Here is a 19,734-nt window from a genome sequence, read left to right as displayed (position 1 = left end):
TATTTTTAACCTTTTAACATGTGGAATTTAGCCCAATCATCCAAAAAAGATTGTGGCTCCTCTCTATTCAATATTTGTTACATTATTTATTTTCATTTCATTTTATTGAATATTTGTTACATTATTTATTTTCATTTCATTTTATTGAATATTTGTTACATTATTTATTTTCATTTCATTTTATCTTTTATATGGCATTTGGAATTTATATATGTGTTTCTACGTTGGCTAAGTTTTGACCTTGTCAAAACTTTTACACCATTATACAATCACAAAATTCTAACAGTTTGAAAAAAAAATACATTTTCCTAAAAATCACATACACATTTATTATTCTAAATTATAACATTTATTGATGGATATAATATTTAAAAAATAAAATTATATATTTATTATAATTATTTTAAAATATAAATTTTATAATAAATAATTTAATTGCAAAATAAATATATATATGATTTTATTTTAATAAAATATATTAGATCAATAAAATCTAATCATTATATTTTAATATATTTTAGTCACTTTTATTTATATAATCAATTATCATATATATCAATTTCACTGACAATAAAAAATATGATTTTTATTTATTACGAATTTTTTTTGGGTAGAAATCATATAACAAAATTTACTAATCAATGTGATTCATCATAGGACTAGATGAAGAGGCAGACCATGGCAACGACTATTTGTGTTTCAACCTATTTCACTTATCCATTGTATCTGTTGTCATAGGACCAGATGAAGAGGCAAACCATGGCAACGCCTATTTATGTTTCAACCTATTTCTCTTATCCATTGTATCTGCTATTTATGTTCCAACCTATTTCACTTATCCATTGTATCTGTTGTCATAGGACCGACAAACCATGGTAATGACTATTTATGTTTCAACCTATTTCACTTATCCATTGTATCTGCTGCAAGATGAAGAGACACACTATGGCAACAACTATTTATGTTTCAACCTATTTCACTTATCCATTGTATCTACTGCAAGGAAATTAGCCATAACACCAATTTGGAAAAAATGGAATTTTGTAGGGAGACCTAGTCTATAGGTACATACCTAGTGGAGGTCCCCAACGATAAATTATTCACAAAAAACACTAGATAATGATTAAAGTAAAACAACACAAAAAAGGTAACTAAAAAAGAATTATATAAGGAATTAATATGATATACAATGCTTTCAAATTTTTGAGAATGCAATTATTAGCCATTGGATTTTGCGATGTACTTTAACCTGCGTGGCCTTTCCACAGTGCACAAATTCGAGGCCTTTTTGAGGAACAACATAAACCCTCATAACTAAAAAATAATTATATAAGGAATTAATATGATATACAATGTTTTCGAATTTTTGAGAATGCAATTATTAGCCAATGGATTTTGCGTTGTACTTTAACCTGCGTGGCCTTTCCACAGTGCACAAATTCGAGACCTGGATGGGGCCATGGCAAATATTAACAACAAGTCACTAAGCTAATGATTGGCTTAGTGATTCACCAACATGCATGCATGGTATGGATGGAAATTGCATATCTCCTAGCGAATGGATAAATTTTTCCAATCGACCGGCCAACAATGTTGATTGACGGCTAATTAATGCGACTGTTGTTGTAGAAATTTTGAATAATATGACACTTATTCATAGAGATTATCCCGATTATACACTATTGTGGAATACATGCATAATACATAACCTCCTCTACGTTGATCATCAATTTAGCAGCATTAAAAACAATGAAACATCAATCGCATGCGCACATTAACACAATATGTAACCCAGGGAAAGCATACAACTGAAAACCCCACACTATCTATATATTATAATGATTGAGAACATGTAACAATACATAGTACAATACTCCTCACAAGTACTCAGTACTATCTCCACCTGTTACACACAAAACTAGCTCAGATCCGAACAAGTCACAGGTTCAAATTTCCTCCGCTGCTTTGCCTGCCTCCACTGCATAATCCCATGTGAAAATCACGTGAGCACAAGCTACAATTGCCTTGATATTGGCCCACACTGCGCAATCCTCATTAGCATAACTCAAATCCATGCATGTACAAATCTCATGGACAACTGATAGTCACAACTCACCCTTTCACTTACCTCTAACACCTGTCTCTGTTGAACTGTCCATGCACTGAGTTAACTGATGTATTCTTTAGTTTCTTTATGAGTTAATAATTAGTGAATTAATTTAACAATTAATTCACATCACTCATCACTAGTGTATTCTGCAGTTAGACTAAATACAACTAGTTTAACCAAGTCAAACTGAACACAACTCCATCAACTCCACAATCAACTCCACCAAAACTCAACCACATGAGTTCTAACTGAAGTCCACCATGCAATAGCTCAACTGACCCACAAGAAAAGCGTATTTCCTTCTGACAGCTGCATGTGCCACATCCATAGCTCGAACTGAAGTGCTCCAAGAGGATAAGATAATGTTTATAGTCCAAATATTACTAAGGGCTAATAATATTTGACTGTTTCTATTTTTAGCCTGGCAGTCTAAAAATAGACTCTGATCACTCCGCTGTGAACCAAAAATAGAAGTCCATCTATTTTTCCCAACATGACCAATCATCCATAAACAACATCCTGCAACTCATAGACCATGATCCATATGTCTAAAAATAGCCTGCGAGCCCACTTAGTGAAGACGACTCCTTTCCACTAAGCTCCATCATCTTGTTGCATTTTCAACACTCCCTCTCAACAAGATATGGATTATCTGCAACCCCTATCCTGCAACTGCAATGTTCTGCATGCAACACATTTGCTCCAACAACACCTGAAACAAAAACACTCCCAACTGATCACTCTGTTGGGCTAGGAACATACTCTAATGCTGAAGCTCTACCTGTTGCTGACAAGTGCTCCTTCTCTGACATCTGCGCTACTACAACATCTCCATGCATCTCGCACCATTGCACACTTCTCTGTGCCACCTAGCACTGTGCAAAACACTTGTGCCTCTCGCATTGCTGCAGCCTGCTAGCTATGCGCTGTCCTGGGATTCCCTACACTGTCGCTCTCTCTGTCGCTCCATCCGCATCTGTCTCTACCCAATCAGTCAGTTCCTGCTACTCCACATTGGGGCTCCCGTAGCAAGGTCTCATCCAAGAGGTTGGGTACCTCAAGGATCCCACCCCACCTCCTTAGGACGATCAATCCACATCACCCCACCTCCTACCTGGAGGTATGGCTGCATGCGATCCCTCAGCCCACCTGGCTCGAAGTTTCCCCCTACTGGAGGTCTCTGCATGAGTAGATGTCTTTACTCGATCTCCACTCAGCTTCCCTTGTTGTGGCTGCTCCACAACCTCCTGAAGATGCTGCACCAATCGTGGCTCCTCCACAATCGTCTGAGACTTCTTCTGGCTCTGCATGTTGAGAGGTAATATACGCACCCTCTCAACCACGAAGTCTCCATCAGTTGCCTCGCTGCTCAAGGTTTTGCATGCATCTTGAACCTCAAAAGCATACAGGTTCTTGACCAGTGAACCAATCTGCTTCACCTGTCTAGTGATGATGTGTCTAAGGAAAACCTTTCCCTTACTGAAGACTACATCATAGCCTCTATATTCCAGCATCGCGATCGACACCAAGTTTCTCTTCAGTCCTGGTACATACTTGACATCGGTCAAGGTAAGGCGACTCCATGCTCCCTCTAAAAAATAACCGTGCCTACACCTGAGACACTATACTTCTCATCATTACCCATCGCTATGAGTATCCGGAGATCTTTCTCCTCCAAAGTATTGAACAAACTTTTGTTACCGATCATGTGGAAAGAAGCTCCACTGTTAAGAAACCAACCACTTCCCACCATGGATGAAACCATGCATGCGAAGAGTGTGAAATACAACTCAACTGTGATGCAAGTGCCTCACCTTCAGATCCTTCCCCGGATCCCTTCTTGGATTTCTTCTTTGGGCAATTAGTAGCATAATGGCCCAACTCATGACAATGAAAGCATCTCACCTTCGACTTGTCAACCTTCTTCCCATCATTGGAAGAACTGGATTCGGAAAGAGGACCCTTCTCCTTCCCCTTCTTTACTTTGACAGCCAAAGCACAATCTTCTTCATCAGATGCCTTTGATGAAGATCCGGCCCTGGTATTCCGCCTGATCTCCTCTTGCACAGGATCCGACCAAAGTCTCTCCCATCTTGGCAATTTCTCCCGACCATTGACAGAGTCCTGATAGGAATGCCAACTCTTCGGAAGACCAAGTAGAGCCAAGCTCACCAAGTCCTCATCATCGACAGTCACCCCCACACTTCCCAGCTCACACTTAATGTTTCTGAGTTTATCCTTGAGCGCCAACTTCCTCTGGTCGCTCTTGCTTTGGAATAGATCTGTCAACGCTTTCCACATCAAGTATGGAGAAGCCTTTCCATGTAGGCTGGATACAATGTGATCCTTCGCGCCCTCCAACAGAATCCTTCGACACTTTGTTGTCTTCTTTTGCCAAACCTCAACGTGAGCAGCATCAGTAGGCTTTGGGACCTCAGCCTCTATGAAATCCTTCAGCCCATTGTTATCTAACACCGCCTCCATCCTATCTTTCCATGCAATATAATTCGAGCTGCCTTCAAGGGCATACTCTAATCGCAATCCATTGAAAGACATTTCAACTTTGACACCAAGAAAACACTGCTGCAAATTCGAATTCCACCAGCTCAAAACTCAACTGCCTTTGATCTAAAATTCATGAGAACAAAGTATTTCTTATACAGAGATTGACTGTATGGGCATTCACCGGATATCTCACCTTCCAAAAAGAAGGATGAATCCAGAGGCTACCTGGCCCGATTACAGACTCTGCCTAAAGAAATAAAATGTAATCACTTTCTGAATAATAGATCTGATGATCAATCCCACTTTGATATCCTGTAGAACTTTTTCTACAAATCAACCAGCTTTGATACCATGTAGAAATTTTGAATAATATGACACTTATTCATAGAGATTATCCTAATTATACACTATTGCGGAATACATGCATAATACATAACCTCCTCTACGTTGATCATCAATTTAGCAGCATTAAAAACAATGAAACATCAATCGCATGTGCACATTAACACAGTATGTAACCCGAGGAAAGCATACAACTGAAAACCCCACACTATCTATATATTATAATGATTGAGAACATGTAACAATACATAGTACAATACTCCTCACAAGTACTCAGTACTATCTCCACTTGTTACACACAAAACTAGCTCAGATCCGAACAAGTCACAGGTTCAAATCTCCTCTGCTGCTTTGCCTGCCTCCACTGCACAATCCCATGTGAAAATCATGTGAGCACAAGCTACAATTGCCTTGATATTGGCCCACACTGCGCAATCCTCACTGGCATAACTCAAATCCATGCATGTACAAATCTCATGCACAACTGATAATCACAACTCACCCTTTCACTTACCTCTATCACCTGTCTCTGTTGAATTGTCCATGCACTGAGTTAACTAATGTATTCTTTAGTTTCTTTATGAGTTAATAATTAGTGAATTAATTTAACAATTAATTCACATCACTCATCACTAGTGTATTCTGCAGTTAGACTAAATACAACTAGTTTAACCAAGTCAAACTGAACACAACTCCATCAACTCCACAATCAACTCCACCAAAACTCAACCACATGAGTTCTAACTGAAGTCCACCATGCAATAGCTTAACTGACCCACAAGAAAAGCGTATTTCCTTCTGACAGTTGCATGTGCCACATCCGTAGCTCGAAATGAAGTGCTCCAAGAGGATAAGATAATGTTTATAGTCCAAATATTACTAAGGGCTAATAATATTTGACTGTTTCTATTTTTAACCCGGCAGTCTAAAAATAGACTCTGATCACTCCGCTATGAACCAAAAATAGAAGTCCATCTATTTTTCCCAACATGACCAATCATCCACAAACAGCATCCTGCAACTCATAGACCATGATCCATATGTCTAAAAATAGACATAGTCTAAAAATAGACTTTGCGCCAAAAATAGCCTGCGAGCCCACTTAGTGAAGGCGACTCCTTTCCACTAAGCTCCATCATCTTGTTTCATTTTCAACAGTTGTATGGAAAATTGGTTGATTAATGCGACTGTTGTATGGGAAATGGGCGGTGTCTGCACCTGGTCTTATTAATTCTTTTATCAATTAATGTGAAATGGCTTGCCAACCACCAGACATCGAGGTGTTTAACCTCTGAAAACTTACTTGGTGCGGGAGCCATACCAAAAATCATTTGAGCATTCTGAGCAGGAGCAGGAGCAAAACAGGTTGCCAAGAGGTGTTTAATCTCTGAAAACTGGAGCCATGCCAAAAATCGCTTGAGCATTCTGAGTAGGAGCAGGAGCAGAATAGGTTGCCAAGAGGTGTTTAATCTCTGAAAACTTACCTGGCGCGGGAGCCATACCAAAAATCATTTGAGCATTCTGAGAAGGAGCAGGAGCAGAACAGGTCGCCAAGAGGTTTTTAATCTTTGAAATCTTACCTGGTGTGGGAGCCATACCAAAAATCGCTTGAGCATTCTGAGTAGGAGCAGGAGCAGGAGTAGAACAGGTTATCGAGCAAGAGAAAAATAGGCCAACTACCAGAGGTCAAGCGATTTTTGGTATGGCTCCCGCATCAGGTAAGTTTTGGGAGATTAAACATCTCGATGTCTGGTGGTTGGCAAGCCATTTCACATTGATTGATAAAAGAATTAATAAGCCCAGATTCGGACGCCACCCATTTCCCATACAACAGTCGCATTAATCAACCAATGTTATGTCAACGCCACCTTCTTGCATGCTTGTCAACTGTCATATTGAAGTATTATCCCTGCCTTTGCCACCTGTATAGTTCTCGGCACTCATGATCTTGCTATTTATATGTAAATAAATCTCTTGGCGTAGAAGCAAAAACTATGGGAGATTCACTCTTTTGTATATCGTGATCAGAAGAGAAATTTACGTTTTGTTCACTGTAGTAAAAATAGGAACTATCTCAAGTGTCAATGTGGGTCTATATACTTTAATTGTAGGATTTAAAAGAGAGAACTAAACACCTCTGCGGCTCTCCTCCTCTATTGCCTACACACTTGCTTTGAAGAAACTTTGGAAGTGCCAAGTCTATATACTTTAATTGTAGGATTTAAAAGAGAGAACATAACACCTCTGTGGCTCTCCTCCTCTATTTCCTACACACTTGCTTTGAAGAAACTTTGGAAGTGCCATCTGCAAGGCACAACAGAACAGTCTAAGAACATTCTGTGATTTGATTGTAAATCTTTTAGCATATTGATTTCATTGAACAATACAGTCTCAAGACTCTTTTTTAAACAGATATTAGATTATATTTGCATGGATCACTTGTTAGGAAGTGCCATCTGCAAGGCACAACAACACATTCTAAGAACACTTACAACATTCTGTGATTTGATTGTAAATCTTTTAGCATATTGATTTCATTGAACAATACAACCTTATGATTTTTTTCTAAGCAGATATTAGATTATATTTGCATGAATCATTCATTAGGGTAGAAATTATGACCAAATGTCATTTTAATACAGTCATTATTAGGTTTATCGTTGGTTGTCTTATAGGCTTGAGGTTTCAGTAACCTATCGCATTTTCATGTAATCTAACCTATTATTACGAGCTTTAAGTTTCTCTAAGCCATGGTTTTGTCTATGATATTTTCATGGAATGTAATCTATTTGATGATGATGATGATGGTGGTTAACGTCCACTGAGACCAAATTGGTCTATCGGACCTACAATTTTCTTAATTTTTACTTGTCTGGCTCCTCGTCTTTCTTGGCGAGATTGGTGTTGTAGCTTTCTTTCTTTTCTCTACGGTCTTCCAACTTCCTTTGTCTTGCATCTCCTTCATCTCTTCTGGTTCTTGGGACATTGGTGTCTTAGCTTCGCGATCTATAGTAGGAGAAGTTTGGTTTAGGAGATCTGCTTTGCTGTTAAATGAAGATTTATTTTCTGCGGTATTCAAATCCTCATAACTGTTGATTTGTTGGGGCGGGCTTTCTCCTTGCTTGCTTTGAGAGTTGTTTCCTTCTTCCTTGATTTCTTGTGACTCAGAGTTTTCTCTAGAATATTCTTCTTTGATGACAGTGTAGTGTTCTTTTTGTGCTCCTTCCCACCATGTAGATCTGTGGTGGTTTTTTCTAGCAAAATTTTTCTCAGAGGCTTTTGGGAAATTTTTGGCTAGATGCCCCGTCTCAAAGCACGATCGACATCTGAAGAGGACACTTTCATAATCAAGCTTCTGGTTCCACACATAGTCTTTACTTGTTAGGTTTATTTCAGCTGGGAATCCGGCGCTGAAATCCATTTCCACACAGATGCGTGCATAGGTGGTTCTGGCATATTCCTCTGTTTCTGGGCACCTGCAGTAAAATTTCCCAATTGCATTTCCGATGGCTTTTAGCGAGGAGAGATTCCAGAGATGCAAGGGTAGGCTTGGCAATCTCACCCAAACTGGTGCTGAGGTTATCACTGCTGTAGAGGGATCGAATGATGGGTTCCATGGCTTCATGAATAGGCCTGATTTTTCCCAAAACCAAGGGCCGGAATCTAGAATACATTGTCTGCTTTCAGGATTTTCAAAATATACTATAAAGAAACCTCTAGCACAGGGGTAGATATTAATTTCATCAGAAATGATAGGCTTCCATATCTCCGAGATCCAATTGTGGAGTTCTATCAGCCGCGGCCAAAAACCATTGAACCGGCAAATTAGGGCACTTTCCGAGAACTTCAAAGCTTCATCGAGTGAGTCCTGGACCATTTGGATAGTGGGAGCTGGGGCTTCACTCACGATATGGGCAGGAGATTGCCCTCCAGAGACGGATGAGCCACCAGTTATTTTTGCGAAGCTCGGAGCCATATTTTACGTAGATCTGCACCAGATCGAAAGCCAAACCACAGATCTAGTCACTGTCGCAGATCAGTGGAGATCAAAAGTTCTTCCTCGCCACAGATCAAACCACGTAAGAATTTACCCTAGTCGCAGATCCGTAAAGATCTGAATTCAAAAATTGTTATCGCATAACCCTCTATCACCCAATTCGAGAACCCAGCCACAGATAGGCCCGCAGATCTGAATTCAAAAATTGTTATCGCATAACCCTCTATCACCCAATACGAGAACCCAGCCGTAGATAGGCGCAGAGATTGTATCAGCCGAGATTGTTATAATACCACCCAGCCGCAGAGATTGTATATATAGAGATATATATATAGTAGACCGATACAGATTGTTATAATACCATCCGCAGATAGGCGCAGAGATTGTATCAACCCAGCCGCAGACAGGCGCAGAGATTGAAGTTTCGCCCAACTCATCAAGAGATATGAAGTATGAAGTTCCGCGCAGCTAAACCTCCATTGTAAAATGCCTTTGGGTCAAACAATAATAGATTTATGATTAGGAGCTGATTTTCTGGCAAGGGTTTCAAGGATTATTTATGGTGTCCTTATGTTGTTGTCTTTATATATTGTTATCATGTTTTTATTTCTCTCCCTTTTTATAAGAGTGGTATCAGAGCTAAGAGAAGAGAGATGGGTGCATTAGACGTAGGTTGTGTTGAGGATAGTTAGGTTGTAGTAAGGAGGCCATGTAGTTGCATGGATAAAGATCTCCAAGGTAGTCATTAAAGCAAAAACTTGCATCTATTGGCATAGAAGACATCGCCAAGGCTGATGAGGAGCTTCTAGTAGAGTCGATGGCATGATGAGAGCCACAACGGGCACCTGAAAGACTAAGTCTCGTTTTTTAATTTCAAGCCCTAGCGAGAAGCCATGGGGGTCGGGTGCATGGGCAAAAAAGGCAGAGGTAAGAGGCACCAAAGATGAAAGGAATAGTGGAAGGATTTCCATGCAATGACCAACAACTGCAAGTGATTAGGCATGATGGATAGAGAAGAATGATGCTTTTTGAATGGACGTGAGCAAGGCCAATGATAGATCGTGAGTGTAAATGAGGTTTGAAGGCTAGGTCAAGGTGAGATGAGTGTAGTGGATTATTGTTGAGTCGAGGTATAGTATGAAGGTTCTCAAAAGCATGGATATAAAGAGAGAAAGGTCATGTAGTCGTATGGATGAGAAACCACAGATTTAGTCAATGGTGTCGAGGCCTAATGAAGGAGCTAGCATGTTATGGAGAGTCATAGTCATGAATGAACACTCTAAATTGCTTATTCCAAGTTGTAAAGCCTAGCCATAGGCAGAATGGACACAAGGTTGTTGTAATACCTATAATTCAAGCATACATGTTGTAGTGAAGTAGCACATAATGTCATCCCTTTCATGCATAGAGAGGATGGAGGATCAAGTTCTGTAATGAACCACTTGAATAGGTATGGGGGTGGCAAGTGTACTCGTATGCTAATTTGAGGTTAGTTTGTTGTAAGACCTGTTATTCAAGCATATATCAATGTTTTAAAACTTCGACTCATGTTTGGAACCGACCGAGGTGTCGAGCCATAAAAAGGGTCTTTTTCACCTCTAATTACCTCACATTAACTTGTCAATCCAGGAACGATTTGTTATCTCAAAGAGTGTACTCAGTTTGAGGCGGTCATTTGTCAGAGTAATGCTAGTAGTATAGTGCTCAAGAAAATACAAGAGTAAACGGATGCTAAAAGAAAATCTACTTACAACAAAGCACTTTAAAGCCTAAATCATGCATTCAGAAGACTAAGTAAATTATCAGTCAAGGGTATAGTAACAATAACTCATCCCTCTGTAAACTGATGTAACTAAGGACAATCAAGGAACATATCGTCAATCTGGGAGCTAAACAACGAATGTCAATGCTCGCTACAGTTTCATATCATTCAATGTAATGGCAATGCAAATAACAAGAAATGGAACATCAACTATAATTGAAACAACAACTATGAAATGAAACTGCGACTAGTCTTGATACACAACGAAACCTTACACTAAGAAAATGAAGGCAGTAATCATACCCTACAGGAATCAAAGAACAATCCATACTCTAAGAATAAATCAGACAACAAATAGAAATGGAACGGCAACCAATTAGCAATGAAATATAGAACAGTGCTTTAGAGCCAATTGTGAATATACAATACCGAAATAAATAACACACACAGCACACTCTGATACCACAAATATTGATCTCCGTTATAAAGGATAACGATCGCAATTCATAATGGAACAACAATGTCAATTGAACAACAATCGTAATGAAGTATAAACCATAGAAGAATACAGTAATATCAACTAAAGAATATTACAACTCGGTTACTCTGTAATTGAACAGCGATAGCATTCTGCAAAGAACAGTAATGTTAAATTAATGACTTAAAGGAACAACAATACGTTACTAAGTCAGAATGAACAATACGACTTTCCTATTACAGAGACGATATTGTAAATATAACAAAGTTGTGATAAAATAACAAAACACACTAGATTACCGATCAAAGCTGATAATGGAAACCACACACGAACTAAAGATAATGGTACAGGAGCAAGTGTTCCACCAGGGCCGGGCCCTTAGCCTCCAAGGACACACCGCTTGAAATTATTCCAGGATCAAAGATGGAATAGCAACCAGATTTATATTAAAGCATTAAAACAGAGTTACAATGGATCACTTCTCAACAAGAGTCGATGATCAAAGTTTTGAATACAACGAGAAATTACATAAAAGTAACAACAACCCGTCCCCTGGGCTAGCAGTGCTGCCCCTTTTTATAACAGTCAGGCGGAGATATCAATGATGCAAAAATAGTTAAGATTGCGATCCCTCAGGATCAGAGGATCTTGAGGGATTCGCCAAACTGTTAATTCCACTTATCCCTTTGTTTTCTTGCGCCGATTCGATATCTCATTTTCCTTTCCTTGGCTGATATGCTTTAGTTTGGATTGTCGTGTCTACATATGGTTTCCCGCCAAAGGGATAGCAGTTAACTCTGCTCTTTCTTTTTCCTTGGGACAACAATCTTTCATTTTTCCCTTTTTCTGCATAAGAAAATGGCGATTATTAGTTATCTTGCGTTACATACAATCCTCATAGATTTTGCCATATTTTCTTATTAATTACCTAGTTCATGATGAAAAGGGATTATAAGTCTTTAAGGAAAAGATGACAAAATAATAATAAAACATACCTTCTTCAGTACTCCACACACCCCCCTGCTTACCCTTTTTCATGCCCTCATGAAAACATTGTAGTTGACATGTAAAGCAGTAAGAGAGTAAGCTAGAGACGGAATCTCATGTGGTGGTCTACAGCCATGATGCCTAACTAGGTGTTCAAAAAGATGGTCCGTCTGGCCCTCAGGCAGCTCATACAGGGCTTGGTATCCAGGTGTAGGGTGCCAGATAATCAGACTACGAAACCTATATCCTAACCAAGATGGCCCTGCCCTCAAAATAAGTTCACCATAGAGGCTCAAACGATCAGCAGCTAACTTAAAGTTCTCGTAATTAAATGGTTCCCTGAGTTGGATGTTCGGATTAGAGGTCTGATATCGAAATTTAGCAGCTGCAATGGTAAGGTCCTTAATGGTAAATAAGTATTATATCCCTTGCCGATTAATTGTTGTATGAATGGGTCCTAACGCGTCAATTACGCCCGGAGTCCTCATGAGGCTCCTGTCTTTATTCCATAATTGTAATGGATCTCTAGGCTCAGCTCTTACCCATAAGTCTAATCCGTTTTCTTGTCTTTGGAAGACATTATAGGATTTAAGCCATTTGATTTGATTAACTCCAAATGAAACAAATGCCTGCAGTTGGATATCCCCAACGAAAGGGCCAGGGTTCTGCTCTGTCTCCTGATCTAGTACGAGGTTATGCAGATAGAATTCACACAGTAGTCTTTGAACCTTTACTCCATAATGCTTACAACAATTTATAAAATCGTCAATGGTATTAATTTGTATAGGAGCTCCTGCTTTGACGGCCTTAATTTTCAATTGCAAATATCGTTCCATTAAAAACAAGGCATAATTCTTGGCAGGGGCTCTACATGCTAGGACATCAGTGTACAAAGAGAATAAGGTATCCATCTGTCCGATAACTACATCTAATCTATGAGTTACCTTTGCGACTTTTTCTTGTTCCTTTCGCCATCCTTCAAAGGCCTGGCTTTCGGATAAATTGACATTCCTTAGCTATTGTTGTAATTCTTCATACTTTTCTCGAGAAACCGTTTGTTCTGTGAGTTTTTCTACTGCTTGTTGAGCTTGCATCAAACCCTCTCATAGGGTTACTATCCTCAGATCGTTGTCCCACGTAGTAGTGGCCAGTGGAAGATTTACTTGAATCTTCTTATTGCGTCACCTCGTGTTTATAGTCTGCATTGCTTCAGAGGACTATGCCTTTGTCTGAACTTCTTTGTCACAGGCCGATATATTGTCTGTTTACACTTCAACATGGGCAACAGTGGAATGTTGTTCCTTTTGCTTTTGAACGGCAATCTGCACTTCAACAAGAGTTTGAACAACAAACTATTCTTCAACAGCAGTTTGAACAACAGACTGTTCTTCGACAGGGTTTTGAACAGCAGGCTGAACATGGGTCCTCCGAACCTTTTTCTTAGGGGGTCTCACCGGAGTGGCCGCATGTCTTGCCCCTGAAGTCCTTTTTGCTCTATTTCTCATTCTCAAAACCCTGATTTGTTGTCGAAGTCAAGCTATCACATTTAGTAATCTTTGTTGTTCTTTTCGTAATTGTTTAATTTATTATATTTCCTTAGAAGGAACAGCTATCTGTTTACTCGAGCCTGGACTGTTATCTTGGCAAATTCCCTGGTTTTCTTCTTGGGGTGCTTCTTCGTTGTTTTTTTCAGGTTGCTCAGGAGTAGAAACCCTAGCTGGCTCTGTTATTTCCTGGGTAACTTCTTTGTCCACCCTTCTTCTTCATCCAATTCTTCCGGTGTATTCTGGCTGGGAGTGAATTGTTCCCCTTCTATATCTTCATCATTTTCTTCACCTGTCATACTTTCATCATGAACAAAATGATTCTCTTCGTTTTCTTCCTCGTCGCACAATTCTTCGGGTGCATTTTTGTCCTGAGCAGAATGCTCTTTTGGTTCTTCCTCAATCTGGAGGCCTAGCGGGCTAAGAGGTTGGGCATATTCACCCATATTGGCCAGAATTTTGGCCAATTCATCCTCTTGCAATGGATTTTGCAATGGACTCTCTTCACGTTGCTCTATCTCCACCTCCACCTGCTCAGGCTGCTCGGTCTCTTCCTCTGTTTCTCCTTCCTCATTTCCTCCCAATTCTTTCTCATTCTCTTCTCCTTCCAATTGCGGGGGTTGCTCGTCCTCTGAGTTGCCTATCTCCACAGGTTGGCTGGTACTCCCTTGGGGATTTTCCAACCTCCCTCTAATCCGCGCCAATCCAACTGATTTTCTCTGTTTTGATGGTCTATTCGGTGTACCGGCAGTATGTTTGCATTTTGGGGCTGGCAGAGTCGGTGCCCCATCTATCATAGCAATTAGTTCTTCCCAGCTGCTCTGCTGCTGAGCAAGATTGTGGCTAACTATCAGCTGTATCAGTCCATGGTGACTTACTACTAATTCTACATGTTGTGACTTTTTCATGCTTCGGGCAACATCATGAAGTAATGAATTTAAAAATGCAGGTAGGTTCATAGAGCATTTCTCTTTTAATACAGCTAAGAGTTTAAGGTGTCGTGGTCTTACCACGTCTTTCCTGCCTTCACAGGTGATGTAGCTCTGGATGATCTTCACCAATTCTACCCACGGCTCTCCTAATGCTGCTGGTAGGACTCCATTTCCTCTTACTGTCAGGTTCTGGCCTTCATCCTGGAAGATCTTCATGATCTTTTGCAGTCTCTCCTTCTTTAGAGTCCACACAGGTCCAGTGGCTGGCAGTCTTGAGACCTCTGCAATTACGTCATTGGTGACTGCTATGTGTTTTCCCCTTACTGTGGAGTGATATTCTTGCAAGTTCTGCAAGAATTCTATTGCCACGGTCTTGTTGGATTCCTGTAAATGATTAAGATAGACTAACCATCCTGCCTTTGCTAGGATTTCCCGTGCAGCGTCAGAAACTGTCAATACTTGTGGTTCTCTTCGAATTGACCTTCCTCCCATGCTTTTAGCTCACTGTAAAAACGCAGAGATGGCAATGGAACAACAGGTTGTTCAAACTGTTAAAAACACAGAGAAAATAACGAAATAACAAGGCTCATTCAAATCTTACTAATTGCTGCAGAGTATAATGCGGAAATAGCTTCGGGATAGCAAGGCATGCAAATTGAAAAACGAGATACCATTAAGCCTTGCTATTCCCAAGTAAAAGTTTGTCGAATAATAGTCTAACATGTATGTTGGCAAATTATGAGGTCAGCCTCCCCCCTGCAATGTGATAGGTCATCCTCTGCCATCAAATGAGGGAGCGGTGTGCCGAACTTGCTTGGTACAGGGTCATAAAGGAACAGCGTATGTGGAAATGCCATGTTTACAAAAGGAGCAGGCTACCGACATCGAGCCGTATAATAGGATCGCTTAACAAATAAGAGAATGTTGTGCTATGATGCGAGGCTGGGAGGATAGGACAGCTGACGTGCACAACCAATCTAGTGCGGTCATTATCGACTTTTTCGTCATGATTGGTTATGATATATTTTTCATTCATTTAATGGTTTGGGGAAGTGATATACATAATCTTATTTGACGGATTACAAAGGTATAAGATAGAGAAGGGTGTTAATGATTGCTATTGGTGTATAAAGAATGTGACTTCAATACCATTAACAGAGCTCTGCTGCTGACAGGTGTCCATAACCTTGGCAGAGTTGTTTATTTCACCCATGGAACCATGATCCTTTGTGTATGCTTAGGAAGTGCTATACAATGTCACAATGGAGGCCATTATGCTGGCTTGGTAACCAGTTAAATCATAATGCCATTCACCAGGAAGGAGTGAAAGGTGGGCAGGTCGGCTCGTGATGAGACCTCCTGTTCCAAGGACTCTTTTATTTTTTCTGATATGCCTCTTGGATCATATCCCTGGTGTGGTGGCCATAATGGGAATTCCACTTCACTTTCTTCCTTATGATCATGGTAGACTGGCTCTTGATAAGACCCCCTATCCTGCATTTGACAATTCATCTAAACAAAACATTCTTCTTTTTTCTTTTTATAAAATGCTTTCCTATCTATACACAAAGGGTGGTTAAGCCCTCCTTAAGAGTAGGAATGGTGGAAGAAGTCTTAACATCTCAATAGAAAAATATAAACCCTTCGTTCTTATTCCTTAATAATGATCAAAGAAGATTATGGGAATTTAAAAAGAACCAGCATGATAAAGATGAGCAATCATGTCAGTATTAGTAGGATAATGACAGGAAAAGTGATGAATAATTGTGTTCTTTCTTCTTTCCTCTTTATCAATTCACAGCGATTTCTTGTAAAAGTAGCGATTTTATATAATTTGCTGATTTCAATATGCTCTAGCTTTGTATCCATTGCATGAGTGTATAGATGTGCTCCAAAAGACCTGAAACAAGAGGAACAATAGGTATCTTTAAGCATAAGTAAAAGGAATACGAGAATGTTGTCGTTTGAAAAAGGAAGGGCAAAAGAATACAAGTGTTGTTCCTTTGAAAAAGGAACAGCAAAAACAAAAACCGAAAGTTTCATTCCGTTGGAAAAAGGAACAACAAAAACCAAACATAAGTGTCATTCCTTTAGAAAAGGAATAACAAAAATGCAAGTGCTAAAAAGTGTTGTTCCTTTGGAAAAGGAACAGTAAAAATCAAAAGTGTTGTTCCTTTAGAAAAGGAACAACAAAAATCAAAAGTGATGTTCCTTTAGAAAAGGAACAACAAAAATCAAAAGTGTTGTTTCTTTGGAAAAGGAACAGCAAAAAACTCAAATGCCATTCCTTTGGAAAATGAAAGGCAAAAATCAAAAGTGTTGTTCCTTTAGAAAAGGAATAACAAAAATCAAAAGTGTTGTTCATTTGGAAAAGGAACAGCAGAAAACTCAAATGCCGTTCCTTTGGAAAAGGAACAACAAAAATCAAAAGTGTTATTCTTTTGGAAAAGGAACAACAAAAAACTCAAATGTCGTTCCTGGAACAGCAAAAATCAAAAGTGTTGTTCCTTCAAAAATCAAAAGTGTTGTTCCTTTGGAAAAGGAACAACAAAAAACTCAAATGCCGTTCTTTTGGAAAAGGAACAGCAAAATGAAAATGAAAAAGGAACGGCTGAAACAAAAGGTGTTGTTCTTTGAAAAATGAACAACAAACAAAAATGTTGTCCCTTTGGAAAAGGAATAGTAGCAATGACAAAAGTGCACACAAATGCTGTCCCTTTAGAAAAGGAACAACAAAAACGACAGTGTTGTTTCTTCTTAAAAAGGAACAGCAGAAAAGATGCAAATACAAAAACATATACAGAAACTGATTTAACAAAACAAAGAAATTATGTACAAAGTGTAAAAACAGGTGAATCACTTAATGAATCACAGGTGAGGAAGATTTCTCTTCCTCCTGTAAAATTTGCATATCGGAGTCTTCGCGTAGTTGCTGGAAGAAGGATTCCCGAGTAAGTGGTTTGCGGTATAATTGAACTCGGTGGCCATTTACTTTAAAGGTATGTCCAGATTCATCAAAAGTGACTAGAGTAAGGGTGTCATTATCATGTACCTTCTGGATTTCATATGGCCCCAGCCAACGAGTCTGAAGTTTCCCGGGAAAATCCTGAAACCTGGAATCGTATAAGAGCGCCCAATCTCCTTCGTGGAAGACTTTGTTTTTAATGAGAGCGTCATGCCATTTAGCTCGCTGTTGTTGGATTAATGCAGTGTGTTGAAGGGCAGAGAGCCTGATTTCATCTAGCTCATTGATCTGCTGTAATCTATTAATCTGTGCCTCGTTTAGATCTAAGCCGACTTCTTGTGTTGTTCGCAGTGTTTGGATTTCGAATTCTATGGGGAAAATAGGTTGCTTTCCAAACACTAATTGGTATGGTGAATAGCCGGTAGTGCTTCTCCATGTTGTTTTGTAGGCCCACAAGGCTTCTGGTAGTCTTGCAGCCCAATCGCGTCTATGTGACGTAATGGTTTTTGTCAAGATTGCTTCTATTATTTTGTTGATGCTTTCTACTTGACTTTTTGCTTGTGGGTGGTATGGAGTAGTAATTTTATGCAGGATATGACAGTTTTTAAGTGTTGCAGCAATCTTGTTACCAGCAAACTATGGTCCACCGTCTGTAATTATGTCTCTTGGAAGCCCATATTGCACAAATATGTGAAACATGAACTGTATGACAGAATCCTCTGTAGCTCTCGGTAATGCTTCTGCTTCAACCCATTTGGTGACATATTCTGTTGCCACAAAAATATATGTTTTCTGGTTCGAGGATGGGTTAATCGAACCAACAAAATCAAGTGCTCATCGCTCGAATGGTTCAATAACTAGTTGTGGGTTCAGGGGCATTTCTTCAGATTGACCAGGGCGTCCTGCCCTTTGACAACTATCACAAGCTTGAACGAACTTCTTTGCATCTTTGAAGATCGTAGGCCAATAATACCCTGTTTGTGGCACCTTATGTCCAGTTCTTCGATTGGAAAAGTGTCCGCCACATGGTCCGTCGTGACAAGCTTTCAAAATATCAAAAATTCATCCTCCCGGACACATCTCCTGATGTGCATATCTACTCCTGTATGGAACAGGTAGCCCCCAATCCAGGAAAATCGAGCACTTCACTGGACAATCTGTTTTCATTCATTGGGGGTCAGATGTTTTGGTAATTTACCTACTGCTAAGTAATTCGCAACATCAGCGTACCAGGGTGTTTTAACAGTGACAACAAACAAATGCTCATCTGGAAATTGATCTTCAATTGTTGCTGCGTCCACTGGTTTTGGCATTCGCGAGAGAAAGTCAGCTACCAGATTTTCTTTTGCAGGTCTGTCCTTGATTGTAATATCAAATTCCTGCAATAAAATCAGCCATCTAGTTATTCTACCATTTGTGATTGGTTTATTTGCTAAATATTTTATGGCAGAGTGATCTGTATACAAGATAACAGGATATCCAATAATGTAATGCCTGAACTTATTGACAGCATGTATTACAGCTAGAAATTATTTTTCAGTAACAGTATAATTCAATTCAGCAGGGGACAAGGGGACAAATTCTTACTAATATAATAAATTGCATATGGTTTTTTATCTTCTTCCTGCCCAAGGACTACTCCAATAGTTGTATCTGAGGCATCTGATGATATTTGGAATGGCAGGTCCCAATTTGGTCCTCGAAGGACTGGGGCTGTAGACACAAGTTTCTTCAGATCCTGAAAAGCATGGTCACATTTTTCTGTCCAAAGAAAGTCAACATTACTTGTCAGTGCATATAGAGGTGCAACAATATGTGAAAAATGTTCTATAAACCTTCTATAATAACCAGAGAATCAAAGAAAACTGCGTACCTCTGTTTGAGTGGTAGGAGTGGGAGTTAGCAAAATTATTTGAATTTTGGCTGGGTCTACTTGTATGCCAACTGCTAAGATATAATGGCCTAGAATAAGTCCTTCAATCATCATCATATAACATTTTTCATGGCTTAAGCAAAGCCTGGTGGCAATGCAGCACTGCAGGACTTTTTCCAGTGCGTCCAATGCTGGGTCAAAATCATCTCTATATGGTGTAAAATCATCCATGTAGACTT

The sequence above is a fragment of the Pinus tabuliformis genome, chromosome 7 (genome assembly GCF_031772625.1).
Source record: "Pinus tabuliformis cultivar Carrire ecotype Pingquan chromosome 7, CPIR1, whole genome shotgun sequence".
In the NCBI taxonomy this organism is placed as follows: Eukaryota; Viridiplantae; Streptophyta; class Pinopsida; order Pinales; family Pinaceae; genus Pinus; species Pinus tabuliformis.
The sequence above is the reverse complement of the archived record's forward strand: the minus strand, read 5'-3'. Positions refer to the sequence as shown.